This window comes from Spermophilus citellus (assembly GCF_964194105.1).
Source record: "Spermophilus citellus genome assembly, chromosome: 3".
NCBI classification, from domain to species: domain Eukaryota; kingdom Metazoa; phylum Chordata; class Mammalia; order Rodentia; family Sciuridae; genus Spermophilus; species Spermophilus citellus.
The window spans coordinates 122962456-122985152 of NC_138184.1; the positions used below are offsets into that span (position 1 = coordinate 122962456).

Here is a 22697-nt window from a genome sequence, read left to right on the forward strand (position 1 = left end):
TGCTAAATTAACCCTGTTGGATGAACTGCTGAATCAGTGGAGAGGATTCTGAAGTGACCTTAGGAAACAGAGCTATTTATCAAGCTCCACTGTTTTCCAAACTTACCTGACCACAGACCTTTCATTTTTCCCCATGAAAAACTTTGTAAAATATGGGGATCATGGGCAAATGCAGTTGGAGAGACACTTTCAAACCTGCTTCTCAGAGTGACTGGCTTAATTATGTCCTAACAAACCCTTGCTCATCATCTATTAATTTTGTTCCCTGATGGCCTAAATCCTATGGATGCAATGTGATTGATGTCTTCAAATAGCAAATAATATAATACCAATTTTATTATAACCTTTGCTGTTCTTGTCATCTTCACTGAGCTCCAAATGTTTATATAAACTCTTCAACTTCAGTTATTCTGTGTCTGGGGAGCAGGGACATCTGCCATCTTAAATAATGGGAGAAAAGGCAAATGTGTTTTAAAGGGAATTACGTTTTAAGACGGGGATACTACAATAGGCAAAAACAGTATAAAATTCTGATTAAATGACAGAACACAGAGATGCTTCTGGTAGTGATGATAGTGCAGATGTGGTGCTTAAATATGACTTGATTTGGGAAGCTAACTTCCTAACCTAGCTCTCTGGCCACACAGCCACACCATAGTCACCTGCTGTATATTCACTAATAGTCATGGCAGTGGGGAGGTATTACACATGGTCACTGGTAAACTGAGAAGTAAGGGGGCAAAGAGATTAGAAGTGCATACAGTCTGTCCCACATTGGCCTCACCATTAGAAATGTAGACTTGTGCAGTGTTGGGTAAGCTATCCATAAGCCTGGAAATATGCAATCTTGTCAGAATGCTTTCTATTGTGTGCATTACCATTTACTATAAAGACTATGACAGTGCATTACTAGACATTAAATGCTAATCACTTTCCAAAGCAATCAGATCTTTGCCTAGTGTAATTCAAATTAGCCTCATTTTTGTCTTAAATATTTAATTCCTTAAAAATGACAAAAAGTTGAAAACTAAAAATGTAACTGTCAAGTTGTTCTACTTCTGCCCAATAAAGGTGAATTGAGAAGAATGCACTCTTGCTCATGCACCATTCACATTCATGCATACAACCTTCTGTGTTCAGAAAAAGAAGTATGTGTTATTCTGTATGGACAAGTAATGATATAAACAGCAAAACTCTAAGCTAACTCCAGTGTCTTGTGGTGGCCAATCAATCAGAGCTTTACAAAAGTCAGTGCTTATAAAGCACTTTCCATAAACAACCTTGAATTGAACCTTAGGGCATCATTGCGCCATAAGGGAATAGGCACCATCACCGTTTTGCTGGCAAGGAAATATGAGGTCAAAGTAAATTTCTGGAATTTTCCATCTTGGTGGTTAACATGTAAACATGCAAATCGAAGACCCTATCTAGTTAGTATCTGACAATCAGCCTTCAGAACACATTTTCCCGTTCAATCTTTCCTTGGCTGGCACAGGCTTTTTGGAAGCCAGGTCTGTGGTGCTTGAGAGGCACTGGAAAGTATGTAGGTTACTGCAGTTGTGTAAACGTGAATACACACAGGTGTGCACACATGCTCATGCAGTTACACTCATCTATACACGGGTACACAGGAGTAACAATGCACTTACCAACAGTCTCTCAAACAATGAAGAGAGACTGCCAACCAATGATGTGAAGGGTGTGGCCAATATGACCTCCCCTGCTCCACCCCTTGGGTGGACCTCAAAACGAAGCCTACATTCCTCACTGTCCATACAGGTAGGGGCCAGAACAAAGACTGAAGGGAGGCACATACCCAGTGATCACTGAGAGTGCCTCATGCTCCATGAGCTGGCTGTAGTGCCTGGCAATATTTCCACACTGCTGCTGGCAAGCTGGGAAACAGGCCATAAGAACCTCATGGCTCCTTTGAAGAGCTGTGCAGGTGCAGCGCTGCTCTGCTCCTACATCTAAGGCTTATCATACAGTTCAACCTTTGCTCCTCTTAGAAGCAGTCATGGGAGGGGGGGTGGGATCCTGGAAGTCATTGGGCGATTCACTCTCAGCCTGTTCCTCATTTCTTTAGTAAATTTTGCCCTGAATTTAAAGCCATAGTTTTATGAAAAGGCACAGATAACAAAAATGCATTGAAGTCTTTTCTCAAGTTTTCTAAACTTCATGAAATACATTTTTCTTATCAAGAATTAAATTTAACTCATTTGGTGGGAATTTCTGTTTCCAAACGTCTTGTGAAAATTTTCATATAGAATGCTGTGAGCACCTTGGATTCTGAGTCCTATTCAGATTGCCAAATTGATGAACATTGCAGGGGGAAAAAAAGGCTGGGGGGGCATGCCCACAAGAACACATTTCAGTTTGCATCTACCTGTGTATATCATTATAAACTTCTGCTGTTTCACCTGAGAGAGAGGCTAAAACCTACTTGAGATTTTTGAAATGAGAAAAAGGAAATATGCTTCCCTTTCAAGTCTAAGGACAGTGACAGTTTTCTAATGAAGGTAAATTATTTCGGTTTGTTTTTAGGAGAATTTAGAAATATGCTGTAGCTTGACGTTTATGGGTATGCCTTAAGTCGTATTAATCTGTTAGTTACAATCAATTCATTACTCTTTTTTAAAAACATTTATTTTTTAGAATACCTTTATTTTATTTGTTTATTTTTATGTGGTGCTGAGGATTGAACCCAGGGCCTCGCATGTGCTAGATGAGCGCTCTACCGCTGAGCCACAATCCCAGCCCCAAGTCATTACTCTTTTATGAACTTGCCTACGTATGGTTTGCAATGACCTATAGGCTAGAGGCTAGAGCCTATAGCTCTGGCATTTAATGAAGGACAGCCTAACCCAGTGGCTCAGCTACCAAGAGAATCACAGGATTGGGGCAGCAAAGGAAAGGCAAGAGGAGGATCAGGTCCCCCACAGAACACCTGGGCATGCTAATGCTTGAGTACTGGTCATATCCTGAGTAGAGGCCAAAGCCAGAGGCTATTAAAATTGTTCCGTACCTAGACATCTCACAAATGGATGGGGTTTCTCCTGGGAAGTGAATGCTACATAGCTGGCATTCGCTACTGCTTGTTCAAGGAAGGTATTGCCATTTCAGTCTTTTTAGTCTTATGGAAGAGGCAGCTTACATACAAACAACTCCAATGTCATGGTTTTTGAGACAGAGCTGTGGAGTATTGATGTGAGGTCTCACATCTATAATGACTGACCTTTCTGCCGCCCTTTCCACTACTTGCCTAACTGCAGGGCAGGAATGGCTTTAACGACTGTCTCTTCTCCCCTTCCCTATCCACCAGCTCCTTCTGATCAGACTTAAAGGGTGTTCTGTGCAGGGGTCCTCTGCAACCCTATGTTCTGTATGTCCCCAACAAAATACCTTTGAGCCAGAGGCATGCAAAAGTGTGAAAAAGAAGGCAAGAAGATCTATACCCAGGGGCTCTGATGGCAGAATCCACCTAGACTTCATCTTGCTTACTGCTCTTTCATCCCTCCAGGCTCCAGAATGGCAATACCCCACTCTAAATGCATCCTCTTCCCAGATTCAACTTCCTTCCTACGTCCTCACATGTGCTAGTGTGATTGATCTAGATTCCATCCATTCTTACACATGTGGGTTTCACCTCTACCCTCACCTCCATTTAGCCATATTATCTCAGTTCTTTGCAGATGTCTCCCTTACTGTTCTCCAATCCCATCCCATCTCACATATCCACAAAGCCACTGGCATTGCTTATCCAAGGCTGTAGTCCACATCATCTCCTCATGTATTTCCTGCCCACCATTTAGCATTTGGCTGGTACATGTGTGCATTGTGGGGCCCTTGCTTTCAGGGTCTCCTGCCATCTATCTTGACCAGTGGACTAGATAATCATCCTCAATGTGCACTTATGGGGTCATGTCTAATTTCCATTATTTCTACTGTTAAGATGAAACAAAGTCTCCTGTCGTGGGTCAAAATCTGCCTGTTCAAGAAACTGGACCTCCTACAGCCCTGCTGTCTCCATTTGAGCCTCTCTAGGATGAATGCCCAGCTCTGGAAGTTAGCTGTCTCCAGCCTAATTCTGTGCCCAGATAATGGTCATGACCACAGTACATGGCATCTTCTCTTCTCACTTGCTCTCCGGCATAAGAAACAAATTTCTTACTATTACTTTCTTATGATAACTATAGAAGTTGAACATTTCAGAAATACATTGCAGAAAGTTTGGTTTCTCATGCTGGTAACTTGGTGCAGTTCCCAGGAAACACGGTGCCTTCAGACCAAGTTAGCAACAGGGATCATCATTCTTGCCATTATTTGGTGTTGTCTGTTATTTAAGCCCACATGGACTGCTCTCTGTTTGAATGGGTCCTCTGGCTTCCTTTGGCCTGTGTCCACACATTCCTTCCGTCTCTGAACCTGGATAGTCATAAGTTACCAGATTACAACAGTGGCCATCAACTCATTCATGGAAGGAAGAGGTGGCTGGGCAGTGGAACAAGCATGAGTGTCAGGGCCAGAGGGTAGCTTGACACTGAGTACTGCCTCCCACTAGCTGTGTGAACTTGGTTAAGTGCTAACTACTCTGAGACTCAGTTTCCTCGTCAACCAAATGGGAATAAACATGTCTGGTTTGGCAGGTTTGTGGGAAGACTCATTGTAACACTCATAAGGTCCCTCCCTGCTCTTCAGCAGGCACCACGGGGACAACGGCACTGTCACTATCTGCTTAGTAGAAAGCCAGGAAGAGATAACACCTTATCTTCTTCTCAGCAAAGTCTCCAGGTCCTATGGCATTAGCTACACCCAAGTAACATTCACCAAGTTTCTCAAGTGGGAACAACAGTAGGGAGCATGCTTTGTAGTCCACCAAAGGTGAAGGAGCAAAGACAGAGGACCTGGGGGAACACTCCATGTGTCCTTCAACCCTGAGCATGTGCAGCTGCCCCTTCAACTCCCATTGCTCCCAGTACTGACCAGCTCCATCTGGGATGTGGTCAAGGTGACCTTCCTAAGTACCTCATTTACCCTCATGGTGTTTCAAGATGACAGGTTGAAAGACCGCTGTGGTTGCTTCAAGAGGGACTTTCCAATGATGGTCAAAGTCATTTTGCTTAATTCCTAGATCTAGGTATCTGATCTGTCTTCCAGAGCAGACAGCATACAGAAGGTAACGGAAGATGGGAGAGACTGATGTCTATCCGTCTCACTCTCAATGTGGCTCAGCTGGTCCACTTGTCCTACTGTTGTTTACATTTAATTAACACAATATTAAGTTTCCCAGTATGCTAATTAGGCTGGAAAAAGCTCTGATTAATAAACACATGGCTTAGAAAGGGAAATGTGCACCAAGATTTTTCTACAGAGTACAAGGAAAGAACAGGTACAAAAATAATGGTTCCATTTATGGAATTATCTTTTAATAGTCATTTGGTCTGATCACCTTAGAATCATGATATGGTGGGGTACGTTCAACAGGCTTAAAAGAAACCTTAGGGATATTTCCTAATATTATATTCTTGCTTTTTTTCATCTTCTTTTTTAAAGATCTATTACCTTTTTAATAAAAATCATATTTACTTGTTTTCATTTACTCGAAGAACACCAGCCAAGTTTCTAAACACCACTTCCAAGTTCTATGGTTTCAGGAGATTCATGTGAAAACGAGAAAAGGGGAGAAGAATAACAAAAACACTGAGAGAACTTAGGTCAAGCTCTAAAAACAGAGAAGGAAATGGAACGTTCAGGCTTACTCCTTATTTATCATTTGTCATAAGGGAAAGACAATGAAAATGGGAGAGGAATAATCATAACACACCCCCCTGCCCCGCTCCCATGAGGGTGACAGTGAGATCCCAGATCAAAGTAAAAAATTAAATTTTAACTAATTTTTCATTTCAAATTTTACCCCAGTAAGGGACATGTCTGCTGGTCACACACAGGCCAACATGGTAAGGGAGGGAGATCCTAGTAAATAACAGTTGCACAACACAGTGTGGACTGTGGGGACCGGCAGCAAATACTGTAGGAATATTTCTATGGCCAGCAGGACTCTGTGCTTCTCCTTCCAATGTCTGGGTCCTAGAAGGTCAGACCAGAGACAGCAAAGGCCCCTCTGCACCGCCAATGGATGGCACTGTTCACATGTGACATGGAGCCACAGGGGAAGAAGGGCACAAGCCAGGGACATGGGGTTGCAGAGCTCAGCTGTCAATCAGGGTACCCATGATATAGGTCACAGATCAAGAGCTTGATCCACTGCCTGGGATGTGCTTTGGCTGATGCATCTGCTCACGGGGGGCTCTTAGTTTGGCAAAACCAAGGACTGAAGGCAGAAGGAAAAAAGTTGACTGTTAAACTTGACCTGACTTTCTGAAATATGGCCAACACAGCAAGGAGTTCTAGGATGTATCACTCCGTGATCTAAAACGAGGGCACACATGCAAAGAGAAGGCTGAGGAATAAGCCCAATTCTGTTGCCTTTGGCCCCTGAAGCAGTCAAGTGACGAGGACATCAAGCGGCTCAGCTCCTCTGAAGCCTCTGCCAACACTCACGGCTATTCCCTCCCATACCCAGCATTGGCTCTGTGTCAGCCTAAAGATTCCAGAAGCCCAGGCTCTGCTTCAGGGAGGCCAGAGATAAAGTAATCTCCCCCAGGACACACAGAGGGTGGATCCTCTGCTGTCCCTCCCTTCCAGAAGCCCAACGGGTCCCTGTCAGAATTCCAAGCAAAGGGTGACTCAGCAGAGGAGGAGGAGGGAGAGGAAGGATGTCTCAGGGCTGCATGGCCCATGCCCACAGGTGTGGTCCTGCACACTGTGGGTTTTCGGATGGGTGCTGATCTTTAAGGAAAGAGTGTACTAGTGAATAAGGCATGCTCAGAAACCCCGGGGAGTCAGCAGGCCTCCAATGGCTTTAACACACTGCAGGTGGCGATGAAGCCTCATTCTGGCCTTAGCCACTTCTTCCTGTGCTCCTCCCATGAAGCCTGTTTCTTAGGCTTCAGCTGCGGTAGTGAGCCTCTGGGTAGTGTGGAGTGGAAAGTATAGGGCCGCTTGGCATGCCTGTGACTAAGCTGGTTATCTGTGGAAGGGAGCAAGTTCGGGAGATGTGGCTGGAACTGTCACACGAGGGTTGGGGTAGATGCATCTGGCCTGGTAAACTAGCACACACAGGCATGTGTATAGGAGTGGTCACATGTGTTTACGCAGGGTGTACATGGGAGCTGGCATGTGGCACACCAAGATTGTTCTTCGTGCACATAGATTTACCAAGGCAGTTCAGTAAAGTAGCATCAGTGGACGGCCCAATATAAAGACTTTTCCATTAAGGAGGACAGCAATGCAGACAAGTTATATGACCGCTGATGTTCCGAGCCCCAGGTCAACTGCACATCACCGTGGGACACATTCCCACAAATCCTAGTTCTGGGGGCAGGAGGTTACAGAAAATGCTCCAAACTGGGCCTCTATCTTATTAAGAAGATGCTGTAAAGTTCATGTTCCTTCCATTTCTGAACCAGGACACATTCCTGTGGAGACTTCTGGCCAAGGGACTGTGACTTGGGGCAGAATTCTGTACTGTGACAAGTCAGAGTGAGAAGACCCAAGATAAGGGATGTGGAGACTTTAAGCCCTTCAGCCTCCAGTGTTAACTTACTGCTAACATTGGTAAGATAAACCCTAAAGATTTCTTCTCCTAAGGAATGGTTTAAAGCTTTTCTCTTTTTTCACTTTTTCTTCATTTCTTTTTCCTTTTCCTTCTCTCTTCTTTCACCTCTCTCCCTTCCCCAAATTATTTCTAACCTTTAACACTGCTTTATAAATGCTGAGCATACGTTCTTGCATTTGACCATGACCAAGCCTCCAGGTATCACCCATTAGCACTGGATTGTGTGGACTGCTCCAGCCACCGGCAGTGCTACTGAAATGGATTTGTTCCTGGCCCTTCCTCTACCTCCCAGTGGCTCTTGGACCTGAGAGAGTCACATGACATCACCAAGCCTCAGCTTCCTCACATGTGAAACCCCATAAAAAGCCAGTCTCAGGACTCCGTACAACCATAGGGACACAAAGGCATCTGCCTCTGCCACCCCTTCTCCTGACCAAGCCCCACCCACCACCTTCTTCTGAGCTCAGCTTATTACTCAGAAACCTATGGCTTCCTGGCACTTCTATCAAAATATCACATCTCTTGGGAAGAACCTTCAAATGCCACATTATTTTTCCTAGTAGATACCAGCTGTTTCTTAGGATTACAGTGTCTCAAAAAGCCCTGTCCTTCACACCCAGTAACATTTCTTTGAAATGGGTAGTTCCTCCCTTTCTTTCCTATCTTTTTAGTTTCATAATTCAATAACACTTTATTGGGAAATGTATGGAAATGACCTATTTAGGTCATATATTCTTCCCATTTTAAAATGGGAAGCATGAGGCATGTAATATCTAAGTCAAGGCTGCTGGCTCACTAAGCTGTCCCCATAGGAGCCTGTGAGCTTTCTGTGTAAAGGTCCTCTGTTAAATGTGTCCTTCACATTCTCTTTCTTTAAATCCTTGAAGCATTCCTGTCGGGCACTATTCCTCCCACTTTGATAATTAGAGAAATAAGACTCACAGAGTCTCATTGAGCTGCCCAAGGTCACCAGGTAAGAAATGACAAGAAAGGATCAGAATCCAAGTTCACGGGGCTCCACAGCCCACTTCTTCTTCCTGCATTTATTCCCTCTCCTAAGTCCTGAACCAATTCTTACAAACCTTGCTCTCTTAGCAGCTCATACATTATGAAATGAAGCCCTTTGAATAAGCCATTTAAGGTACTGCTGGAGGAGCCATGTCCACCTCAGGTATTCCACACGTGTGCACGCCAAGCCCCAAGGGAGTCGCCACAGAAATCATAAAGAGAGAACATGGTCCCTCCACCAGCGAGTTTTCAGTCTAGGAGCACAAGGAGGAGAATGTACCAGAACATATGGGCCTGGATTCTTCAGAGGTCAATGTGGGAGAGGTGTTAGGAGTCACATAGGGTTTGGCTTCCCAGAAGGAGGACATTCAAAAAGCAGAGCAGGAAGAGGGCTTTCCAACAAGCCATAATGCAGCCTGGGGCAGGTTAGCAGCAGGCATGGGGTGAGGCTAGGAGTGGTCCTCGGCCAGCTCCGAGAGCCTTGGGGACAGTGACCTGGGATGCAGGAAAGATGGCAGTCTGGGCCTGATTCTAGAGCCTCTGGAGCTGACACATGATGTCCCCAGGTAAGGGGTACCATCTGAGGTGCCTTCCCAGTGATCACGTGGTCACTGGTTAGGGATTAGTCTCAAGGATGGAGAAGCCTGAGGGAAGGGGAGACTCTGACCGGTGGTGACATCCCACAAGCAGAAAGGGGGAAGTTAGGAGCCAGCAAGTGGTTTGAGGGAAAAAGCAGGATCATGAGGTGCTGAGAGAAGGGGCCCTGTCCCTGAAGGCAAAAGCACATGCCCCACCCACTCAAGGGTAACTCTGCTTCAGAGAAATACCACCATCCAGCAGGAGACCCTGAGCTTCCACAGCTCCACTTCTCTATTCTGTCCCACCTCCCCACCTCTCCAGCCTCATCCAGATGCACTGTCCCCAGGAGGTAGGCCCACGGACAGCGATTGTGACACTGTGCCGTGTGTCATATTGTAACTGAGTTTCCACATCCTCCTGGCTGTATTGTAAGAGCCCAAGAAGAGGAACAAGGGCAAATAATGAAATATAGGAATGCAGGAAAAGAGGAAGCCGCCCAAGACACCAGCCCAACTGAAATGTGAAGAATTATGGAGAAGTGACAGAAAGGGAAGTAAGAGCAAGGAATTGCATTCAGTGGCTCAGCAGAGTGCTCACACACACACACACACAAAACGCACAGACACACATGGACACACCAAAACAGACATAGATATACACAGATACTCACAATCATATAGACACAAACACAGAGGCACAAGGAGAGACACATACAACCACCCAGACTTAAAGACAGATGTAAACACAAAGACACATTTTCACTCACAATCACAGAGACATATACAGACATACAAAAACACAGATACATGCAAACACAGAAACATACAAACAGACACAAGCGTACACAGATACACATATCTTCACTTATACTTCAAAGACACACAAACACACACACAAACACACACACACATACTGAATTACACATGATACACTCTCATGCGCATAAACGAAACAGATACACACTAGCAAACATACACTCACTCACACAGAGGCACACACATCCTCAGCCATAGACTCACAAACACACACAGGGCACCCCCCATTCATTTAAAGAAGAGACACAAAGATATATGCACTCTTTCATACCACAACAAATGTGCCCTCACTCAGACATATGCAGATACAGAGACACACACTCACATGAACACATATACCTTTAATCAACCTTTAATCTGATACCTTTAATCAAACGTTTCAGACTGAGCTCTTAGTTCTGAGCCTCAGAGGGAGAGGAGAACTAGCCTGCTTTAATCCAGCCACCGAGGGGTCTAACCCGAGAGTGCGCTAGACATCTTCCCTTTTACTAGGTCCTGAAAATCCCAAATTCCTAATGATTCTAATAGAGGCCATTCTGTTTTTTCTTTTTTCTTCTCTTACATTTAAAAAAAGTCAGAGTAAAATCATAGAAAAACTTTCTTAATGTTATAATCAAAAAATCTAACTTTGAGGCTGAGATTTTAAAAAGGGGACTAATAGAACAGAAAGCTTAAGTATATTTAGATAGACAAAACGCATTTAGGAACCTCCAGATATCTTTTTTATTTTTAAAGGAAGAGAACAGAAAAGGAGAGAAAAGACTGGAAAAATAAGAACAAAATAGCAAATTAACCCGTTTGTCTGTGGCATTTTCTGTTTGGGGAGATAACCGGCACCGAGCTCTGAGTCAAAGACATCCCCACCAGAGGAGCCTGGAGGTTGCTTAGGAAAAAAAAAAAAATCCTTATCTAGTGTTTTCACAGGCACATGGCAGGAGTGGGCAGGGGCCCACCAAGGAGGCATGTAGCCTGTCCTGCTGTGGAGGCCCCTGGATATGGATGGAAAGTTCCCTTAGCAGAAGAAGTTGAGGCACCGTTGTCCCTCTTCCTTACTTCCCAACAGAAACAGGGGTTACCCCAAGGACTGCTATTGTTCTGATAGGAAACTACAGATGAGCTGTGGAGACTTAAAATGCAAGCAGTACTTTCTGAGGTTTGTTTCTCTACATTTGTTATATATTTTTTGCAAACCATCACTTTAAACTTTGCAATGAACTTAAAACTAAGAGAAACTGTGAATTGATTGGGACAGAAGCTTTGACCATGACACCTTGGCTTGCCACCAATGTACATAGTGTTCAGTGGACATCTGGGTCTGGAGTGGGGCATGCTTCTGGCAGGAGGGGACTCTCCTGAGCTCACTGGTGTCCTGACCACTCCTTATACAGGACACTCCCCTGCTGCACTCAACCCTTCACCAGGTCACTGAGGATGTCACCATACAGGTTCCCGTCCCTGTGTGTGAGAAGGAGAGTCTAGATGTCTTAGTTCTTTGGCTGGAGGCTGGTTAAGATTTGCCTATGGAACCTGATGGAATGGGCTGCCCAGAGGGAGGCCCAAAGCCCAACTGCCTCACCTTTCTAGGAGTTCCAGGCCCCTCCTCCTCACAACAGATTACTCCTGATGGGAGCGCTCCTGGGACAATCACTCTGGATGCCATTTCTGCAAGGCACATATTGTTCTTACCTGTCATAACACTTTTGACATTGAAGTGAAACACTGCAGCTGGCCATGAATGCCACTGAAATCCTAAACATCAATTTTCCCACTGAGATAAGTTTAAATGCACTCTAGAGGCACCTATTAAGCTCGTGCCAATTCCTAAGGAGTCTCTGCCCCCTCCCAGGGAGACACCCCTGTGACCACAGGACCTGCAAGCAAGAGCACTGCTGAGTTTCTCTTCAAATTCTTTACCAATACTACTGGCAATGCTAGAGAGGGTAAGAAAGATCTGAATCTCTAAAATTTTGGCCTTCTCTTTTTTGCCTTCAGTGTTGGCCAATAAGTTTCTCATCTCCAAACTTTGCTTTTTTCATCTAGTTAAGAAGACTACCTTGTACAAAGACAGCTGCTGGGGTGTTGTGTCCCCAGCTTTTCTGGCTCTTCTCAGCTCAGATGTCTCTCACCCAGATGTCACTTGCTTTCTGTCCTGAGGTCCTGAGGCTGCCAGGAGGGCTCTGTTCATACAGGTGCACTTCATCATGCTACTCTGACACCAAGGTGCCATGGCACAGTGCAGAGGATCCTGGTGGGACAGATGCCTGGTTCACTGATAGCAGTGACCAATGGACACCCTTTGCATCAGCTCTCTCTTTATCCTCTTCCCTTGTACCCCAGAATCACCATTCAAATAAATTAACTCTGCATGGGTCCCTGTCAGGCTGGGAGAACCACTGATTCCTTCCATGCCAGGGAGAATTGCTAAAGACATACTACAAATATACAAAGGCAAATTTGGGTGTATTTTTTTTTTTTTTTTTTTTGCAAACGTGGGTTTTTAAAATCCTATGTTACTGATAAACACAACATAACCCACAAGTCAGTGCCTTCCAGGAAGATGCCAGGAAGATTCTGCTTTCTCTGCAGAATGGGTCTCTGCTCACTGGGTCTCCTTCCTGTCAACAGAGATGCTGGCAGTGGGGGGGCTTTTGGGACAACAGGGTCTGCCCTGCAGAAACAGGCCTGAGGCTTTGAGATATGTAAGAGGGTTGTTGATAAATTTAGAGATTCATGGAAAAGGGGTTCCTTTAAATAAAAACAAAATAGTTAAAAATTTACCTTGGAGCAAAAGCTGTAGCATGCCCCTTACAGTCTCTAGAAGTCCAAGAGACCTCCTGAGCTCACCTGGGAGCTAACTCTTGTAGCATAAATGCTCTTCCCTCTGTCACCTGGATGTCCTCACCTGTGTCACCTGTATCACCTGAATGTTTTTTTCCTGTGTCACCAAGATATCCTCATATGCATCATCTGTGTCACTTGGATGTCCTTGCCTATATCATATGGAGGCCCTTACCTGTATCACCTGTCTTCTGGGTGGTCTCACCTGTCATGTGGGTCTCCTTACCTGTAACACCTGTAACCCAGATGATAGTGTCACAGAGATCATATAACTAGGGTCACCTATGTCACTTGGTACTGGCCTAGATGGTCAGTTCTTCAGTGTGCTAAGTTCAGAGCACCCCTGATGTCATGCTGGAGATGAGACAAGAAGGAAAAGGGACACTCCTTTTTCTGCACTCCCTTAGGGACAACTGGTTCTCTTCAAGGAAAGAAAGAAAGTAGGGGCCAGCAGACATCTGAAGGTTCCAGATGCCAGGCCTGTTTGGGGAGATATGATGGCCTGGGAAGGCTAAAATAGCTCCTTATGAAAAGAGAACTGGCTGAAAGAACTGAGGCAAGAGAGGGGCACATCTCTCTTTTTCTCTCTCACTCTCCTTTAAATGCACAGGGTCCTGAAAACCTTGAAAACATGGAAATGTCAATGCTTTAATGCAGGAGTGGGTGTTCTCAATGTGTCCTGTGCCTGGACTTTGGGCACTGCCTCTTGACTGAGCACCCTGCAGGCCTAGGAGCTTCCAGCCCTTTCCTTAAAGTGACTCTACCACAAAATCTAAGCCTTAACCATGTGGGAAGCCAAAATCTTGCTTATGAGCAATATTTCATTTTCAGGCAACAAAATATAAAAACATTTAAAAATATGCAAGAAGGGAAAATATATATTACATGTAGCTCACAGAAAGTTTTGCTCTCTGCAGTTGCAGAATATTCAAATCTAGATTATTTATTATGCCAACATATGTTAGGTAGAGGACCAAGCAAAATAAAAATCGTAAAAAACAATATAAGCATATTTGTACTTTAGCTGAGAAAACGTTCATATTCTATTTTAATTCAGAGGCTTCAGGTTTAAGTGACTGAAGTATAACAAAAGCTTAAACTAGAAAGATCTGCATAAAGACCAAAGATATTGAAGAAGTCAGTCCTTTGGCCTCCTTTTAAATTGCTACATTTAAAGTATATATACTTGAAAAGATCAACACTGTCACGAGCTGATGTCATCCCCTCCCACTGACATTATTCTTACTCAGAAGTTAAAAACCTCCATCTGTATCCACCAGTGACAACAGGCCCAGAATGAGAAAGAAAGTAAAACTGACCTCTGAGCCAAGGCTCAAAGGAGAAGTAAAAAAACCCTGAACTACAATTCACACGCTTACTCATGGGTGAGTCCCTGAGACCCTCATTCCCAGTTTATATTCCCTTATTTTATGAAAAGACAACTAAAGGATTCTCATTTTAATTTTCACCAGTTGAGAAGCTGCAACTCAGAAAGCAGAGGAAGAGACCAAAAGTGCCATTCAAACAGATAAGATAACTCAAAGCCAGCAACGTTCAGGGTACAGTCATCTCTACAGGCAAAATGACTTTTTCTTTCTGAAGCTCAGAACCTTTGGGTTAGCAAACACAAGTATGTTCTGGCCTCAGAAACACATTTTAGATCTGGACTGCTGTGGAAAATCCAAAATCAACAGCCTTACGACATGGGAGGCAAGAGAAAGGAACCAATAAATGAATAATGAAGGCTGGGAGTGGCAGAGCACTTGCCTAGCAGTTTTTAAAGGGTTGGAGTGTGTAGTTCCTTAGTAGAGCGCTTACTGAGCATACACAGGGCCCTGCATTCAATCCCTAGCACCATCACACACATACACACTTATACAAAATAGTCTTTAAAAAAATCTTGGGTAGGGAAAATTTCCTATTCAAAAGAGTTGAAGTATACTGGAAACAAAGCAGACAAAGCAGGGTAGGCTTCGGTAGTTTAGAAACTTTAGGCTTAAAAAATTCTCCCTGCCTCCAAAGTGCTAGATTAAAGAGGTGCTGGCTGAGGTGGCCTGCAAGCAGGGGGACTTGTATGTCAGACCTGGCACAGCCCCAAGTATGACAGCAGCTCCAGAGGCTTCTGCTGCAAATGAAGCGCTCACCAGTCACTGGCTGAGTGATTTCACACATGATTGGGACAATGGGTTTTGCCTCATAGATCCATTTTGGTGCAAATATATTGTAGATGTGATTGCAACTATCTGCCAAGTGCCTAAATCTCAGGTAGGGGCAAAAGGGTTTGGTGTCAATCGCTTCTAGGGTTCTGTTGCCGGGAAAGTAGACATGGAGGAAATACAGAACATTCTGAGATTAAAAACAGGAAATGGGTGAATTCAGTGCCCCTTCTGGGAAATGATGAAATGAAATGTGTTTCAACCTTAAGGTGTAATCATGCAAAACTTAGTTTATCAAGGTTATTAAGACATATGACTTCTCATCAAGATAAATGACTTTTTAAATTTAAAAACCCAATTAAGATAAAGCCTACTCCTTTGGTATCATAAATGTCTAGTGATCATGTCCACAACCAACTCTTCATATCATAAAAACTACATAAAACGGAGCAGTATCTAATGTACTGTGATATGATAAATGTTTCAGTGACCTCAAGCCAAAACTTACAAAGTTCATAATTAGTTGGTTTCCACAATTTTATTCAGAGATGGAATGCACGAATTGAGTGAAACTAGAATTACTGTGTTAAAGCATAAATCCCTTATGCTAGAAAGCACAGCTCATGTTTTCAAAGCAGGTTTGAAACTGGTAAATATGTCAAATAAAAGTACACTTTAGCTTGCTCCTTGGAACTAGTATGTATGCCTGTGTCACCACCTGTGGCTCAGTCACTGGCACCCAGCATGCAAGAATGAGGGGCACCAAGAACCCAGCCCGCACAGTGATCCTTATTCACAGATTGACACCTGGGGCAGTTGTATAAATCATACCAAAGATCTACATTTATGAGTAACCAATGCAAATGAGAGGGAATGAAAGAACAGAAATGATGGGAAACCTAACAGCATAAATATTTTCACACTTCAATGACACATTTCTAACGGTCAGGAGCGAGGCAGAGTTATCTGTGTGCAAGGTTAGCGTCTCTCAGCATAATGAGTTATCAGCACCCAATTTACCCTCCCCCGCCTGCCTCTGCAACCTGCCTCGAGGATTCGCCAGGCAGCTGCAAGCCCCCCCGAAGCAAACTCTCTTTCAGAATTGGGGGTGAGGGGTAGGAGTTGCTGGTGGTTCCGAGGTGCTACTTGTTCAGGGCACTACATTCCCACATGGGCCTTGCAAACCAAACCTGGCATCTGCACCATCAAAGCAGAAGCTGGTTGGGAAAGGGTAGGAAGTAAGGAGAGAAGGTATGCACTTATTCTCGAGAAATGGAGTTAGGGACCAGGCTCAACAGCTGGCCTGCTCCTCAAAGGGGCAATGCATAGAACTTCTGGGTACTCCACCTGTGTGTGTATCCCAGAATTTCTGATAATAGTCCTCCAAAATGGGTGTCATTGGCATGTAGCTGCTTGGAGAAGAGGAAGCTACTCAAAGCCACATGGTGGCCAAGGACTGACCTGAGATTCACCCATGTCCAGAGCCTATTCCAGACCTACCCCTCCATCCTTCTCACTGCCCTCATTTTCCTGTCTCTGCTGAAACCCCTTTCCAAAGTTGGGGATCATTTTGTTTCTCACCTAATTTCTCATAGTTAACTTTGGTAAGTTCATCCCTACAGATTTCTAAGTGAATTTATAAAATAAGACAGATGAGCTGTCTTGTTTCCAGAGCTTTGACTCGAACTATGCATGGAGGGTCACTATATGTCCCAAACTTATTTCTCATAGATCCTTTAACATACTTTTGTTTGTTGTTTGTTTGTTTTTATTTGTTTCTGACATGCATTTTTTTATTTTTTGTAGTACTGGGTAATGAACCCAGGGCCTTGAGCATGCTAAGCATGTGTTCTACACTGAACAATTCTTCCAGCCCCTGTAACATGTTTTAAAATGTTATGAATTAATGCTCTCAGTGCAACAGGGTTTTAATTAGGGTGAGAGGGGCTGTAAGCTTTCTTGGTAACAGGCATTAATGGAAGAAATGATGTGAACTAGAAAATGTTTGAGGGTAGAAAAGCCACCCACCAATGACTCCCCATCACCTCCACTTCTGGCCCAGCTTACTCATGGCTTCAGAGCAAGTTTATGGGGCCCTACCTTGGGTGTCAGCCCTCCTCCTAGGGTCTGCTCCTCCGTCCACACAAACCACACCTGGTAGGCAAACCACTAAAGTACACCTGAAATCCCTATTCTCAGCCATCACCTTCTTCCATCAATCTGTTTTAAAATTCTAGTCATTCTTAAAGATTCAAAATATAACTCATCTTTTAAAAAGCCTACAAAGGGTCTCATCAAAACTGATTTCTGTCCTTGCTTATTTTGTGGGTTTTTATACCTTCACTGCACTTTGCATATTCTGCCCCTTTCAAAAACCTCAGGCCATATCTCATTCATCATCTTTATTTTGCACTGTATGCTCAACAAATATTTTATGAATGGAACTAGACTGGATCATAGGAACCATGGCCAAATTTTCCTATAGGTTTACTAATGATATTTAGAATACAATACTAATATGTCTCAATATGTAATTCAGCCAATTCAGTTCTTTTGATGGTAACAGAGGTCATAAAACATGGGCTTAAATTTTTAAAAATGGTAACAACTAAGGAGTCCCATGAGCCCAAAATTTAGAATCAGAAAACTTGGGTTAGTACAAGTAGGATGATTTAAAGATGACTTAATTAAACCTCTTTAGTTTTATAAATTGACCAAGCAGTGGCCAAGCAGGAAGTCTGGCAATGCTAAGAAGTGAATCCCATTTCTAGGCCAAGCCAGGGCCTTGGGCATGTGCTGGGAATAGGCCTCATCTGTGCAGCAGGAAGAGAGAAGTAAGTTCACAAGCCATGGCCAGCATACTTCTCTTCCTCCAGTTGTATATTATTCAAGGGCAGCACCTCTGAGCATCTTCTACACATGCTTCTGGTGCCTTTTATTAAATGACTGGGTGCTATTACTAAACAATGTAACAAAATCACTTATTGGATTTGTTTCCTCCTATCTCAAGTCCTATCTGGTTCATTTTTCTCCATGTCTGTCTTTAGGAGTGTGGTGGACTATGTCCACTCCAGGTCCAGTGCCCCCAGTTGGTTCATTCATAAAACAAAATGGAGGCCCATTTTATTTGTCTAGGGGTCAGGGCCTTCTGTGCTGCTGTGGATGATGTCCACAGTCTCAAAAGCACTGTGTTCTCGTTCTAATCTTGGCACCATAACAATAAGGAAGCAGCACCTTAAAGAGGTGTTTTACCTCAAGGGATGTGCCAAAAATAACTGTTTCTTGATGTATACATCCTACTTATTTTTCTTTTTGAGGTGAGAATTTTTCAAATGGTCCATTTGTGGAGCATCTCATAAAATCACTAATCAGCAAATCTTCTTTTCCTTCTCCTTTGGCTTGAACTCAAAGAGATTCTGAAAAATGTTGGATGTGCTGTTTCAAGAGGCAGCCATTTAAGACTTCAAAAATGTTACTATTCTGACAAACTTTCTATCACTATTTAACAAATGCGAAGCTATGGCTTACTGACAGGAAATTAAATAAGGAAATTCTCTTAGAAATGCCCCTGGCTTATCTTAGCAGAAACTCAGGTTTGTTTGGGGTGTTTTTTTTTTTTTTTGTTGTTGTTGTTATTTCTTTTTTTTTAATTTAAAATTTATTTTTTCTATTTTTTATACATGACAGCAGAATGCATTTTAATTCATAGTACACACATAGAGCACAATTTTTCATGTCTCTGGTTGTACACAAAGTAGAGTCACACCCTTTGTGTCTTCATACATATACTTGGGGTAATGATGTCCATCTCATTCCACTGTCTTTCCTACCCCCATGCCCCTTCCCTTCCCTTTGCACTGTCTAAAGTCCCTCCATTCCTCCCATGCTCCCCTGGTCCCCAATATAGATATTTTATTATTATTTCTAAATAAAGAAAAGTACGTACATTATACTCTGAGTATAGTAACATGTCCCTCCTCTCTGCCGGGCCTCTGTTTCTTTATGGGCCTTGGAATATGAGCCTTCCAGGCCCCAAAGAGTCAGGGGAACAGGAAAGGGACTCCATCAGTAGGCCCATGACATAGGAGATGGCGCAAACATTGAAAAGAGTCTATCCACATACTAGTACTCTGAAGCTCAGCTTCTACCTCATTCCCCTTTTACTTGAACTTTCTAAGAAATCTTTTGTGTCCATGGCATGCATACCACTTGCCCTTGAGTGGTTCAATGACTGCACCCCAGAAATTCTGGCTCTTAGGAGAAGATGAATTATCTTAAAGATAATATTTTCATTCACCAAAGTAAAAATTAAAATCAATTAAAAATCTGATAGAGTTAACTATAAGACTTGTTTCACTTGAATAAGGAGTATTGAAGGAGTATTTCCATGGGGACAGTGGGCAAGTTTTTCTTCTCTTGCTTAGGCACATAGTGTGATTTTTTTTTTTTTTGCTCCTTTAAAGCACTTGAAAAAACTTAATTTTCAATGATTTCTTTAAAAAAGCTTGGCTTTGAACTTAAGCTTGATTCCCTGAAAAATGATCAAAAATTACTTCCTCCTGGAGGTGTTTGTGCTGGTGGGGAAGCTGGGGATCAGAACAGAGTTCTTAGAAGGTCAGGAATGCTAATTTCATCATCATCATCAAATTTTTAAAAAATATCGTTTTAGATGTTGATAAACCTTTATTTCATTCATTTATTTATATGCGGTGCTGAGAATTGAACCTCGTGCCTCACACATGCTAGGCAACCCTGTACCGCTGAGCCACAACCCCAGCCTTCATCATCAGTTTTAACAAAGCCATCATCATCATTATCAATTTTAGCCGATGATTAGACTGTTAAAAAGAAGCTGTTTTCAGCCAGGCCTCCTATGAAGTTTTAGATATGAGTCTATCAAAGGCAGGAATTCTGTCTAACATTTCCAGGAGATTTTTATGGACTGAAATGACACATACTGAATCCAATGAGACAACAAGAATTGGAAGATCCTGTTCTTCCATTCAAATATGAAAGGCTTTAACACAAGGTGACGGTGGTTTCCCAGAGCTCTTCCTGAGAAACTGACTCATGAGCTCTTGGTTCACAGGTAACAAGGGATGTGGCTGAAAACCTCTCACACAATCTTGTGGGCATACATGTGCCGTCTCAGGAGGAGCAAAGGAAGCCTGGTCCTTCAGAACTGAACATAATATAAATTTGGAAAGTACTGAAGATGTGCTTAAGATCCCACATGTTTAGCAGTAGTGAGACCCATGGAACTGCACAGCTTGAGTCAATGTGCTCTCTTCTAGCACACCCTGAGGGTGCAGGCAGATGTGGACACAGAGCTCCTTGCCAGGCAGGGGCTGTGCTTTCTCTTTCATTCTGCATTCCTTGCCAAGACCGCTAAGGTTATATGGGTGCCGTGTTCTAGGAGGTACTTGGACACGCTGAAGAATGCCAAGATAGAGCAAGAACAGGGAGAAAAAGCAAGACCCATGATATTTTGGTGGATATTTCATTGTATCCTGAGGAAACTAGTAAACATTAGCTAGGAAAAGGAAATATTTACATGGTCTGCTATAGCTGTTTGCAACAATCAGAAGGGGGCTCTAATATTTGGGAGAAGAGAAAATAACTGTGTTGCAGAGGGATGCAAGGATGGCTGCAGATAGGCAGATTTCAGTGTCTAATCTTCAGAGTTTTCCTCAGTCTACAGCAGGTTGCCTCCTTTTTATGCATTTATTTGTTGTTTTTAGATATACATGACAGTAGGGTGTATTTGGACATATTATACATACATGCAGTGTAACCCATTCCAACTTTGATCCCATTCTTGATTTATACATGATTTGGCATTACGTGATGGTGTATTCATATATGAGCACAAGAAAATTATGTCTGACATTCTACTGTCTTTCCTATTCCCATCCCAGCAGGCTGCCTCTTGATATGTGCCAACAGGTGGGTGATCACCTGTTAAGAATACTAAAGAAGAATTTATGCAAATGCCTAATGATTTCTCAATGACTTTTATCCAATATGTTTCATGGGAATAGGGTCTCTCTACACAGCAACAACATACAAAGCTCAAAATGTAAATATTGCCAGCTTTACGGGCACTGGAGGTGGGAGGAAGGTGTGTTAAAGGCCCTTTGGTATTTCTGTTTCATTCATGTGAAGACAGAAGCTACTATAGTCATACGCATGTCACTAACAATGGGGATATGTTCCAAGAAATGCATCATTAAATGATTTGGTCTTGTGCAAACATCACAGAGTAGGCTTAACAGACTAAGATGGCTAGGACATTACCAGGCAATATAATCTTATGGGATCACTGTCATGTGTGCAATCTCTTGTTGACTGAAATGACATTACATAGTGCATAACTTTCTACCAGAATAGCCAAACTACAATCGGTGCATTCAATAAAAGTAGTTATGAACTTCAGTGTATCAGGTTAAATATTTAATTAAATATCTTAATTGAATCAGATGTTCAAAACCAAGCAGAATGGTTGTTGGGATAAGGAGATAACTTATTCTGCTTATTCCATATTTTATTTCTAGCTTTTTTTTTTTTTTTTTTTGTATTGGGGATTGAACCCAGGGGTACTCAATCACTGAGCCACATCCCGACCTGTTTTTTTTTTTTTTTTTGTATGTTATTTAGAGACAAGATCTCACTGAGTGGCTTAGGGTCTGGCCAAGTTGCTGAGTCTGGCTTTGAATTCGTGATCCTTCTGCTTCAGCTTCCTGAGCTGCTGGGATTACAGGCATGCGCCACTACACCCAGCTATTTCTAGCTTTTCTTTTTAACATTTTCCTCTCTATCTGCCCAGTTGTATTCTTCCTCTCTCCCGACAGAAGGTAAACTCTTTGACCCCATGTACCTATCTTCCTTGTTGACCCCTGTGCCTAGTAGGGTGCATGGGACAGCAAAGGTGCCTAAGCATCTGTCTCATTAACTGATATGGCAAAGAGGTCACCAACCTTTTGCTTGGTCCCTTGCATTCTGGAATTCTGACACAACTTAAAACCTGTTCCTCATTTACCACCAAATCTAGAGTGAAGTGTGATAAAAGGCTTCTTTCTAGGTCTCCACAGTTTATTGGACTTCTTGAAGGAATGAATTCTAATATATCTTTGACTTTCCATAACATTTAGTCTAATGGCTTGCAATGGATTTAGTGATTACGTTGGAGAACCATATAGGTTTGAGAAATTTGTCAGTAATTCAGATTTCCTTTCAGTTTTCAGGACTAATACAATAAAATAAATTATAGTATATAACTACGAACATTTTAATAAGATGGTAAACAATGGAGGACAACACAAATCATTTCTGAGATCCCAGAATGCTATCAATTTGGATTTATTTGTATCCATAAGGGCTGGGAGAAGGCCAGAGGGTGTCACCTTCACAGACTCCAAACTGCAAAGTAATTTCTCATTATATAGCAAAACTTAAAATAGTCATTCCTCTTATTTTTTCCCACCTATATTTAATTCAAAAAATTTTAGATGACTCATTTTATTTTTTTCCCAATTGTTTCAGCACTGCTCTCTTCCCTTTTGATTTAAATATTTTCATCCTAATGGTTAAAATGTTGAATCCTGACTTTCAATTCCTTACAAA

The 22697-nt window shown here is 42.8% G+C and overlaps 1 protein-coding gene across 11 annotated transcripts in view; it reads right to left on the bottom strand.

Annotated features, from left to right (window-relative positions):
* The window catches only part of IKZF1 (IKAROS family zinc finger 1), a 97034-nt gene that overhangs the window by 36967 nt on the left and 37370 nt on the right, over window positions 1-22697 (bottom strand). The gene's annotated exons all lie outside the window — the stretch shown is intronic.